The sequence below is a fragment of the Brassica napus genome, chromosome C5 (genome assembly GCF_020379485.1).
Source record: "Brassica napus cultivar Da-Ae chromosome C5, Da-Ae, whole genome shotgun sequence".
Taxonomy (NCBI): Eukaryota; Viridiplantae; Streptophyta; class Magnoliopsida; order Brassicales; family Brassicaceae; genus Brassica; species Brassica napus.
Genome location: NC_063448.1, coordinates 49,783,158 through 49,795,891, shown reverse-complemented (window position 1 = coordinate 49,795,891; position 12,734 = coordinate 49,783,158). Strand labels below are relative to the sequence as shown.

The 12,734-nt window shown below is 34.0% G+C and overlaps 1 long non-coding RNA gene and 1 other non-coding gene across 2 annotated transcripts; both read left to right on the top strand.

Moving 5' to 3' along the window:
* Positions 1-5,549: 5,549 nt before the first annotated feature.
* On the top strand, positions 5,550-6,822 carry LOC106404362. Its single transcript, XR_007323980.1, has 2 exons — positions 5,550-6,472; positions 6,550-6,822. It is a non-coding gene; the product is annotated as an uncharacterized LOC106404362 (long non-coding RNA).
* A 5,233-nt stretch (positions 6,823-12,055) lies between these two features.
* Positions 12,056-12,162, top strand: LOC125588038. Its single transcript, XR_007324434.1, has one exon. It is a non-coding gene; the product is annotated as a small nucleolar RNA R71 (small nucleolar RNA).
* Positions 12,163-12,734: the final 572 nt, after the last annotated feature.

Here is a 12,734-nt window from a genome sequence, read left to right as displayed (position 1 = left end):
TGCTATATCTGAATAAACATAAGATTTGTTTTGTGTGCTTAATCGTGATTCTTAATCTATGTTCACACTTTTAAAATGATTTATACTAAAAACGGAGGGAATATAACTTATATATAATAATAGATTCACGTGATAACCTTAAACAATCAATTTGTCATCGTTGAAAAGGTTTCTTCCTAAACATTATCGGCCGTCTGTTGATATTACTTATATGTTATTTTTCTAAGAACAAAATGCTATATCTGAATAAACATAAGATTTGTTTTGTGTGCTTAATCGTGATTCTTGTATTTAAACATTTTGAGAATGACGAATTTTCTTTTGAGATTGTGATGTGTGTGTGGAGTTTGCTGCTGTTTTTTCTGCCTGTTTTGTATAGGTCATTGGCGTGGAGTTCTTTGGTGGCTGTACGTCCGAATAATATTGCTCGATGTTGTGGTGGGTGTGCTAGGCTGCTGGCTTGTCTAACTTCGTGATGGCGGATGCTCAGGAAGTCACTTTCTCAAGTTGTTCTTAGTTGGGCCAATCATAAAGAGCAGATCATCGGAGAGGCTAAATTTTACCGGTTCTGACTCTCGGAATAACTGTGGTTTAATTTTTTTGCGACAGGAGGTAAGTGTGGATTGATAGAGGCCTCACGCTAGTTGTCCGGTTTGTTATGTCTGTCCTTTCTAGGTTTGATTGAATAGCTATTTAGATTTATTTTTATTTTATATATTTTTTTGTTACCGTTGCATTTCTGTTAAAAATTGAAAAATTGGTAATAATATTTTAACATTTTTATCAGAAAAAAAAGTCTACAACGAAAGTTACGGGTTAACATTATAATTAAACGAAAAGTTGATTAAAGAAAGAGGATTAATTAGAGCAAAATCAGTGAAATGTCCAAATGATTGAGGGAACAGGTGTCCCTTTTGGCAACCACTACTTCAGTCTTTTCTTGTTCTGAATTAATTACTTGATCTCAACCAACTAATGACGTAAGTTTTTTTTTTTTTTGTAAAAAATAATGATCTAAGTTTTAAACACCAAAACTATGCGATTTTGGAATCTTAATGGCATATTTATAACTTATCCAACTTTCCCTGGTAAAAAAGTAGTAAATGCAAATTTGTTTAGGATAATATAAAAAATTAACATGTTAATAAATTTTTTATATATTAAATCACAAGTCATACAACCAATCAAATTTGATGTGTCGAATAATTCATAATTAAAAATAAAAAAACAAATATAAAAAATACAAAAAACATCCATAATTTTATTTATTGTTTGCTTTATAAAATAGAAAAATTTCTAATATTTCTCAACTATGTTCACGACCTTCTAATTTTTGTAAAATGCTAATATTTTCTAGAAAACAAACGATGCTATAAATTTATGTCAAAATAATAAATTCCTAAATTCCTTGCAACTACTCCGTGTTCGAAAACGCGGGTAACGCGCCCGACTAGGCGCTGGCGAGTTGCTCGGCGGAGATGGGCCGTGGCGATTTCACCATAGTCGGCGAGCAAATCGGAAATAGGTGTATAATTTTTTTTTTGAGTTTTGATTGTGTAAAAGAACTACTCCATTGATTCTCCGTAAAATCTTAGCTTCTACGATTCTATCCAGATAGATTAAAAACTTCTAATGATCATATCCACACTCTCATATCTACAATTGTAGATCCGAGTAAAAATATATTCTGACCAAACGATTGCACAACAATAGTTTTAAAAAACTGAAAAGAAAGAAGAACACTGATGTTATGATTGAAAGGCTAAGCGTAATTCAAGGTAGGAGATGAAGGTTAAGCCGAGGTTAGTGAAACTACAAACGCCTATTCTTTTTGCTTAGTAAAATTATTTTTCATGAACCTTTATTTATATCTTTTTCATTTTATGCTCTCTAGACATGGCAAAAACTGCATAATGGTTAGAAACTCTAAAGCAACATGTTTAGAAGAGATTTCCACTAAAATTTGCTATTTCATATATAATTCCCATTGGGAAGAGATTTCGGTCAACAGTTTAGAAACTCTGAGCAACATGTTTTTTTATATATATCTATGTGTTATAATTATTTTTAATTATATAATTAATTAATTTAGAGAAATTTATAATAATCCTAAGAAACGTAGTCTGAGAGATTGTCCACTTATAATGGTCTAATTACTATTAAACATAACCTTCACAATACAATTGATTTTTATTGTAAATTATATAACGCGCAAGTTTTTGTTTTCATTTATTTTTATATAAACATTTTGTTTTCAATTGTAAATTGGTACATATTATAATATATATGTGTCTATCAATTTTTAAAACATAATAAGTTTACGGTATGTTTTTTTCATTGAATAGATTTTTTCATTGAGTAGATTATTTCATTATTAAAATCGTAACTATATATATAATGATTAGCAAAATATTATTTTATTGTCATATCCAAAGATATTGTAACATTTCACAAATTTAGAAAGTTTTTAAAAAATTAAACTTTTCGCTTCATAAATTAATATTATCGAGTAAATAATTAAACATTTAGTTTTTGTTTAATTTTTAAAATAAACTATATAGTTTAAAATTTGTTTTCATTAGTTTAAGGTATTAAAGATTAATTATTATTAGATAATATGATTTTTGTTGTTTAAAAAAAAAAATTTATACTTTTAAAAGTTAACATCGGCAAATATTTAAATAATTAATATATGGAGGTATAATATTGCAATATTAAATTATATTATATAATTTGTAATATCTATAAATCCAATGGATAGATTAAAATCTAATTATTGATAGCCCAATAAAAATTTCTGGTAGGCCCAAAATCAAAATGATAAGATTAGAGATTAAATGTAATATGATTTTATAGGAATAAGTCTATTTTTTTAAAATCACACATGAATCAAGGATGTGACTTGTGTTTTAATATATAAGATGTAATATTGCAGTGCATAGCCTTGGTCTACAATATTATTGAATTTTTTATATATAATTATAAGCTTCTAAATTAATAAAAAATTAACTACAATTCTTAAGAAATATTTTAAGCCACCAAAATTTCTAATCCAGTCTTGTTGAGTTGTAGTAATTTACAGAACCATACATTTTTAAAATTTATATGGTGTAGAAGTTTAAATTTATAGTCTTCATTATAAGGAATATATTATATAGGAATTCATAATTGACACGATTAAACAATTATAGAAAGTCATATTTACCTTATTTTAGAAATATAGAAAGTCCCACATACATTTTAGTACAATGTATATTTGACAATTGACATAAAATCAGTAACTATATTTATTTCTTTCCAAAAACATTCGTACCTTACATAATTTGAGTTATTATGCCTTTGAAACTTTCCAAAATCATTCTAACTACACAAACTCTCATTAAAATTACTTTTTGCTAATAAGTTGTTTTGCTTTTCGAACACGTACATATATATAAATTTGTAATATTTATCACCAAGCACGGTTAGTGAATGTTTAACCGGTACTTGGTATTAAAAGAGTTCAGATTAACTTATATATATATATATATATATATATATATATGATATTTCTATTTAGATAAATTATTCACAAACTTTAGTAAAATAAACCAAATTTAATCTGTGGTTGAATTCATGTCATCTTAGTTGTCTCTATTCAATATATTCAACAATTGATATAATCTTCAAGCTTATGCAAAATTGACCTTAGAAATTATCCATGTTTATCTGTCTCCAACCATTGATAGATCATAAATCTCGTGAGTTATATATATCTTTTTAGATATATTATTCTCAAACATAGTAACGAAACAGAAATCAATTAATAATATCAAATAATATAAAATGTTCTAAATAGACGAATTGTGAGTTATGTCCATACATGGTTGCACATTAATAGAGAGGTTCGCAGTGCTCAACAACGTCTGCTTGTTGAGTATTTTAGGGAGTTTAAAGTTGTAAGAACATCCATTGTCATCTCTATTCTCTGATTTAAATATAAGTTTATAATTTCAAGCTTTTTTTGTGTGGCAGAGATTAAACAATGTAATCTATCAATAAACTGTGCTGACGTGATAAAGTATAAGAAGGAGTGTTCTAATTATAAATGTATAGTATACCTATCTGCAAAATTTTGACTTTGATTGAACCAGAAAGTATGTGAGGTATGCTAAATATACGATGGTACCTCTGTTCGGTTCTGTTGTTGGTCTGTAGATTGTGATAGTTGAACTTAATTAATAACTGATACATAAGCTAATAATCCTAACCGAGTGATTAGGATTATTGTCACATTTGTTAAACCTACAATGATTCAAATATTCTGTTTGTAGTAAAATATAAGGAATATGTATATGCCAATTTTATACATATATATGCGACTGTTGTGTTTTATACGATCCTAACAGGATTACATATATATATGCAACTGTTACGTAATGTCCTTGGTAGCTACGTGTCTTTACTAGGATGGAATCATTAGAGAAATATGTTGGTCCATCTAATTATATAATAATCTTTTTATTAAACTAACCATAAATTCATTATTAATGTTTTTTATTATTTCCTTAAATAAAAGTTACAGAATTGCCTAATGTGGCTAAACTATATATAGCAATTAATGATTTTGAATAATGAAGATTTGATAAAAATTAGTGTATCTTCTATCATATTTGTTTAATTTTAAACTATTAAATTAAATTAAACAACCACAATAACCATATAATACAAATTTAGATTTTTCTGTATATGTTATATTTTGAATTTTGTAAAACGACTATAAATTACTAAAACTGTTAAAAATCCCACATTCAAATTTTGCGATCCCTGGTTTTAAAATTTTTTTTATGACAAAATACAAATGATTACAAAATCATATAAGTAAAAAGTCTAATTTAATTAATTATTAAGATTACTATATATATATATATATATCATTTTAAATTAAACAATAAACCATATAAAATACATAAATATTTTAGTTTCAAATTTACTTTAACAATTTGTTTTATAAAAACTTTGAACGAACATTGACAACTTAATTTTTTAAAAATATACTGAAACTATTAATTCCACGATGAAAATTTTGTTATCAATAATTTAAAGTTTTTGCTATAAAAGATTCAAATGATAAAAAAAACTATATGATTAGAAATCATCATTTAATAGATATTAATATTAAAAATATACTATGTATGTTAATATCATTTAAATTTAATTATGTATCCTATCAAATAGAAAAAAAATGGGAAATACCCTATGATAGCAATAAAAAAGTTTTTGACACAAATATAGACTCTAAGGATCAAAATGACCAAAATATTTCATTAAAAAGGTAAATATACATTCATATCTCTATGGTTAACTAATCCAAACCTTAGGGTTTAGAGTTAAGGGGTGGAGATTTGAGATTGAGGTTTGAAATTTTATAAAATAAAAAATAAATATGAAAAATTTGAAAATAAAAATTTTAAAAATAGTTTCAAAAAGAAAATTTGAAAAAACAATAAAAAAAAATTTCGAAAAAAAATTTCAAAAAATGTTTTTAATAAAAAAGTTAGAATTTGAAAACATATAATCTAAAACTATTATTTTTTTTATTTTTTTTTATATCTAGGGTATTAGGGTCATTTTACCTATTAAATGAAACATTTTGTTCATTTTCTTCTTTGTAATCTATTTTTGTGACCAAAACCTAAAAATAGTCTATTTAGAAGAATTTCCCAAAAATTGTTGTTTGGATTAATAAAATTGATTTATATGTTCACACTAATTTAATTATATATGTAATAATTATTGATTTTTAGTTATACAATATTTATTATTTAATAATATATAAAAACATATAGTACATTAAATAATTTTTATATATAAAGTTTATTCCGTTCGAGACGCGGATCTTGACCGGAAAGGGATTTGGCTTTGGCTTTGGTTCGATGTCAAGTAAAATAGAAAAAGGGTGAAATAGAAATTCGGTTATATTTTGAACCAAAAAAAAAGAAATTCGGTTATCTGGTGTTAAATAAATTCGGTTATCTAAGTTGACTCTACCAACACAAACACACACAGAGAATTTCCCAGCCCGAGATCTTGCAACTCCTAGCTCTCTTCACCTTCTCGTAAATCTATTCCCCGATCAGATTTGGCCTCTTCTGGATATGTCAATGGCGAAAGATACCCCCTCGCCACCGCCCGAAGTGCCCTTTCTCTTAGATTCCAAAAGTCAATTGCTGATTGTGTAAATATATATATTAGTTTGTGGAGGTGTTTTGTGAAATATCCGGCAAAGACTACCGATTCACGGCTGGGATCAAGGCCGAGTTTGCTGTCTCCGTCATCAATCGGAAACCTGGTTCCTCCAAATCCAAAGCACTTTACATCGAAGCGGCAAAGGAAGGTGAAGAGCCTATCAGTTTCGGTGATGGTGCTTCTCTTGTGAGTTACAGACATGGTTGGAGGCTTAAGACAGTGATTGCCGATTCTGATTTGCCTGGTAGTTTCAGATTCCAGAAACATGTCTGCTCAAATTGCTTCTCCTTTTGCTAATACTTGTCTATCTTCTTGATGCAGGAACTGAGAAAGAGGAGGACACTTTCCAGAGACAGTTTCCTTCTTTCTTATCAACTGTATCTATCTTAAACTATAGTTTATATAAGGTGCTTTAGAACTCTTCTAAATAACATTTAGAACACGTACACAACTACAGCATACTATGAAGTTTTTTTAATTTTTACAAAATTAAAATTATAACTATTTAAAATATCTTCAATTAATATATATGGGATGTAGGCTTACCACTTACAAAGGGCCCATTTTGTTTTAAGTTGTAACGGATCTTGTGTCTATCGTATTCTTTGGAGTTCAAACTGACTGTAAAATGTAAATTCACAAAGAGCCTTTTTAGTTTTGTTATTTTATGAAAACATCGTCAACAAGTTCTTCATTGTTCACGTCACGTTCCCATCAGCAGTACGTAGTAACCAGTAACCCGATCTTAACATGGTATATCACAAAGGAGTTAGCTTTCCTAACTTGGTAAACCCTTTGACATTATATATATCTGCCTTTGATCCAATGGCAGCTACGTCGAGAGTATGTAGGAGAAGGCAAGAAGCTCACGTAGATTGTTTGTTCCATTGACTCGATCGAGAGTCTGCATTTCACGTCAAATTTGAAACCAGCAAGGCTGCACGTTCGCTTCTTGTGTCAAAATGATTACCATTGAAGAGATGAAGTACGTATACGTACTATGCCACGTTGGCACGTATACGTGGTTAGCTGCATGCACAATTAGTCATGCTTAAAAAAATAAGAAAAAACTAAGTGGGGAGTTGGACCTTGAGCTCTAATCACTAGTCTACCACGTCCGGTGGTCACTGATGTTAAGAGTTTTGAAGCTTGTAAGACAAACGTTGTAGTATAGTGATTGTCGAACCAGTTCTGAGGGATATCAAAGCACCGAAAATGCAAGTACTCACTTAATCTAAGTGCAACCAATGATTTAGATGAGTTTTAAACTACTACTAATACTAGAAAGCAATAACAAAATGATACTTTCTTGACTAAGGGAAAAGAGAACTTATAGGCATAGGGATTAGACCTTGGGTGATCAAGTATCGAACTAAGAATGGCAAATGATCAATCAAACTATCGACCTTAAGCCTAGACACAATTCTAAGCAAGCTCTATGTCTAGATGAATGCTCATTTGCTAACATATCTCAAACATCAAATGTATTTGGTTGAATAATATGAAAGCAATCATTACTAACAAGTCTATTAGCTATTTTAGCACCTTTAACAACAAATGTCTTTGGCAAAGTATACTAAAAGCCTAGGAGAGTTGTCTCAGGCATTTCATCAAACACCTTTTGGGTGGGAAATGCCTATTGATCAACTTTTGAGTGGTCAACTCAGAAGATGCATTATGAATACTCTACTAAAACATCCTAGAACTAACCTAATCACCCTTGATCTCCCTAACCCATGAATTCAAAAGGTGATTACTCACTAATCTCCATGATTCCTCTTAAACCCATATTGGATTTTAGATTAATCATGTAGATAAATAGATAAGAAATCAACAATAACACAAGAACATAACAATCAAAATCCAAGAGATGAACTTCTCAAGAGAGTTTTTGTGTATTTCTCAATCGATCCAAAGATAATCTGCCTGGTGGCTACCAAAGATGTTTAAAACATAGGTTTTAGAAATGTAAAACGTGCATAATGAAATGACCAAAAGGGCCTTAAGTAATATAGAAATCGACCCAACAACAGACGCGGAGCGACCTCGGCATGTCGCTCCGACAAGTCACTCCGGCCTTCGGGAGCGACCTCAGTGGGTCTCTCTGAGAGGTCGCTCCGGGCTTCGCTTCGTGTCGTCTCGCCATAGAGACGCGAGCGACCTCGGGGTGTCGCTTTGGGAGGTCGCTCCGAGAGGGGTGTGAGATGCGAGCGACCTCGGTGCGTCGCTCTGGGCAAGTCGCTCTGGGCTTCCAACGGGATAAATATGGCGAGCGACTTCACGGGGTCGCTCCAGCTAGGTCGCTCTGAGAGGTGCTTTTGAGCGACCTCATGACGTCGCTGCGGAACCTCGCTCCCATCCTCTGCTCGTCCAATGATCACCTATTTCACCTCCTTTGAGCTCCAAATGCATCCAAATGTCCCCAAGAACTCCATGTGGCACTCCAACACCTGATAAAGACTCATGTATGCAAAATGTAACCTAAACAAGGCTAAATCCTAGTCTATATGATCAAAATGCACATGGACGAATGGATAAGATAATGGAAATATGCAAGATATCAACTCCCCCAAACTTGTTCTTTTACTTGTCCACAAGTGAACTTTCTAGAACTCATAGGGAGAGAGATTTGAAGGTGAGAGCTCATAGCCAAAAGAAACACACAAAGCACTCAAATCAACATCTAAATTCAGCATTAGTACACCCTCTCTTATTATACTCTAGCTTCTCTAGGCCTATTCAACTCTTTTCATCCCTACACTCATCATCATGCATTCACACATGCAAATCAGCCAACTCTCAAGTTCATTAAGCATAGCATCAAGTGAATTCTTGCAAATGGTCAATTGGTCCAAATCATTTGGTTGAGTAAGGGAAAGCTTTTATTCAAGTGGGTCAAGAGGTTCAAAATCCATGATCTTTTAAAGTGATTTACTCTCAAAACAAGTAGCCTTGACATTGCACATAATATATCTAAGAAATGGATCAACTCATGCATACAATGCTCAATCTCCATTGTTCTACCCTTTTCCCAATCATACAATTACACAATCATTCCCAAATGTCAAACCCAACTCACATCTCTCACCAAAAAATCCTAAGAACTTTAACTCCTTCTCTTTGAAATCTACAAGGGATTTTCCACAACCTCAAAACATTACTTAGCTCCTAACAACTTTGCTAGCCCCCTTTTTCTTTCTTTTTCTTTTCTTTTTATATATATATATATATTTTTTGTTTAGATGAGGGCTAAGACTTTTCATAACTTGAGCTAGAAGTTTTTCTACTTATCCCAATAAGACAATTCACTTAAACACAAAGAGTCATTTCTTTTCCTTTTTCATTGCTCCCAAATCATAATCACAACTCTCACGCCGCACCTATAGCTAGACAATAGAGTGCCCAATCTAGCAAGAATGAAGATAAAGCATTGTCGTTCCCGATACTTTCAACATTATGCATATGTAAGACTTTCCGAAGAAGGCCTCACTCATCAAACAATGAAAGCTTAAAAGAAGGGAAAGGTTTTGGGAGTGGTCTACCACTAGAGTTTGTCAAAATAAGATTGGCATAAAGGATGTGACAACTCAAGTGTGTATAGCCATGACTTAGTACACAAGGGACCATGAGCAAGAAGCATTAAGTTCGTTCAGTTCAAATAAGGTTGTAGTTGGCTTCAAAGACTGAGTTTCAGCAATCAAAAAGTTTCAGGAAGAGTCTTCAAGGCTCGAAGCATACAAGTGTTTTTGAGAGGTGCATAAGCTATTCAGGTGCAAAGTAATGTTCTTTACAAGGCATTTCAAATCATTGCTCCCAATGCAAGTAAATGCAACCTATATGCTCTAGACTCTCCTAGAAATGCCAATGATGCAAACTAAATGATTTTTTTTTTTTTTTTTTTTTTTTTTTTTTTTTTTAATGCAAATATATATGTATAATGCAATGCATGAGACTCAAAATCATCAAAGCAAACGTGATCAAATACTTGGTACCTCCCCCAAACTTAAATGAGAGAGATACCCAAAAAGAGAATGAGGGAAAGTAGTGGGTTACCTTCTATGGAGAATGAGTAGAGGGAGATGCTCCCTCCTCGTCGTCCTCAGGTGGTAACTCTTCAATGTAGAAGGCTTGCCCGAACACAGTTGATTTCTTCATTTTCTCCTTGATGTCAAAGTGGAGAACATGCCCTTTACCCAAATGGAGATCAATCGTGCCCTCTTTCACCTTAACAATTGCTCCTGCTGTAGCTCAGAATGGCCTTCCAAGAATCAGTGGGTCCTGAGCCTCCTCATCCATCTCAAGCACCACAAAATCTGTAGGTATCTCATACCTTCCAATCTTCACAGGTAGGTCCTCTAAGATGCCCACAGGGTACTTCACTGAACGATCAGCTAACACCAGAGAGAGTCTACACTTCTTGTACTGAGTGAATCCAAGCTTCTTTGCAACAGACAAGGGCATCACGCTGACACTAGCTCCCAAATCGCAGAGACATTTCTCAAATACCATAGGTTCAAGAGCACAGGGTAGTGTGAAGCATCCTGGATCCTCTAACTTCTCTGGAACATCAAGCCTCTGGATGATGGCACTGCACTCATGGGTAAGAATCATCATGCTTTCCATTTCCTTCTTCTTTGCAGCTACAACATCTTTCAGGAACTTGTTGTATTGAGGAATCAACATGAAAGCATCGATGATGGGCATTGCAACCTGAGCTTCACTCATTTGCTTTTCAAACAAAGCCTTGTACTTCTCTAGCAGCTGCCTCTTGAATCTACCAGGGAATGGTAGTTTGGTTTCATAGGGAGGAGGAACAAAAGAATTCTCACTTGCTGGAGCAAGAACTTCACCATCTTTCACTGTTTTCTTCTCTTCCCCCACCTTTCCTTTACCTTTGGCTTCTACAATCTTCTCCACGATTTCATCATTGATTTTCTCATCAACAATCACCACTTCATCATCTAAGTCGATGGCCACCTCCTCACCTAGTTTCTCAGCATCCCTGGTGAGGGTTGTAGGAGGTAACTGCTTACCACTCCTAAGGGTGATAGCTTTGGCCTCCTTGGAGTTTTGGTCAGATTTTCCAGGTAGAGATCCTTGCTGGCGAGTCTGGTGAGTGTTCATGGAAGCAAACTGATTCTCTAAATTCTTGACTGTAGAAGCAAGATGTGAGAACTTGTTGTTGAGCTCATTGTAGCTCCCATCAATCTTGGAATGAAGGTTCTTCAGCTCATAACCAACATGCTTCTCACTTCTAGTCTGAGACTCCAAGATTTGTTTCAGCAGGGTGTCAGGGCTGCTCTCTTGAGGAGCAGAGGAACCAGATGAGGGGTTTTGCTGAGGTTGATAGCTGCCTTGCTGGTTGTTTCGAGGCGGATAACCACTCTGTTGGTTGTTGGGATATGATTTATGTTGGTAGTTGTTGTACTGAAAGTTGGGCTCTTTTTTGTACCAGCTACCATTGTTGTTGATGAAACACAGCTCTTCCTGACTTTCCAAACCCTCAACCTCATGGACAACTGGTGGTGTCTCTTGGCTTGGGTTACCAACAAAGTGCAGCTGCTCTTGTGTGGCTTTATCAGCAAGGAGGATGTCTATCTTATCCTGTAGAGCTTTCAACTCCTTCCTCGTCTGCTTATCATCTGTTCGACTGCTTCTGTCGTGGTCTCCACTGTAGACTGCATCACTCTTTACCATGTTGTCAACCAGCTCCTCTGCATCTTCCTCAGTTCTCCCCAAGAAGAACCCATTGCTAGCTGTATCCAGTCTGGCCCTGTACTTAGGAAGAGCACCACGGTAGAATGTGCTCAGCAAGCTCTCCTTAGAGAAACCATGGTGTGGGCATTAAGCTTGGTAGCCCTTGAATCTCTCCCAGGCTTCACTGAATCATTCCAAGTTCTTCTGTTGGAAACTGGAGATCTCATTTCTCAGCTTAGCAGTTCTTGAGGATGAGAAGAATGCTCTCTTGCACTCATCCCAAGTAGTGATAGAGTCGCTGGGTAAAGATTTCTCCCACTGACGTGCCTTATCCCCTAAAGAGAAAGGGAATAACTTCAGCTTCAATGCGTCCTCAGACACACCATTGGTTTTTGACAACCCACAGTAGCTGTCGAACCTATCCAAGTGATCAAATGGGTCCTCTAGAGCCAAGCCATGATACTTGTTGTTCTCGATCACGTTGAGGAGTCCTGACTTGACCTCAAAGTTGTTGGCTGCCACAGCTGGTGCTCGGATTCCGAATCTATGACCGTGTGTGTTGGGGCGGTCGTAAGTGCCAATGGGTCGAGCTGCTCCCTGTTGGTTGTGTGGAACGTTGTTGGCATCATTTTGAGGTACGTCTGCCATATCAGTATCCAATCTCTGCAAGTGAGACTGTTGCTCTTCTTCTCGTCTCTTTCTAGCACACTCTCTCTCTAAAGCTCTGATGTCTGCGGCTCTTGGAACTAGGTTTGATGGACCCTTGCTCCTCAAGTTTATACACTTGTAAAGTAAAGGGAGGTGAAGAA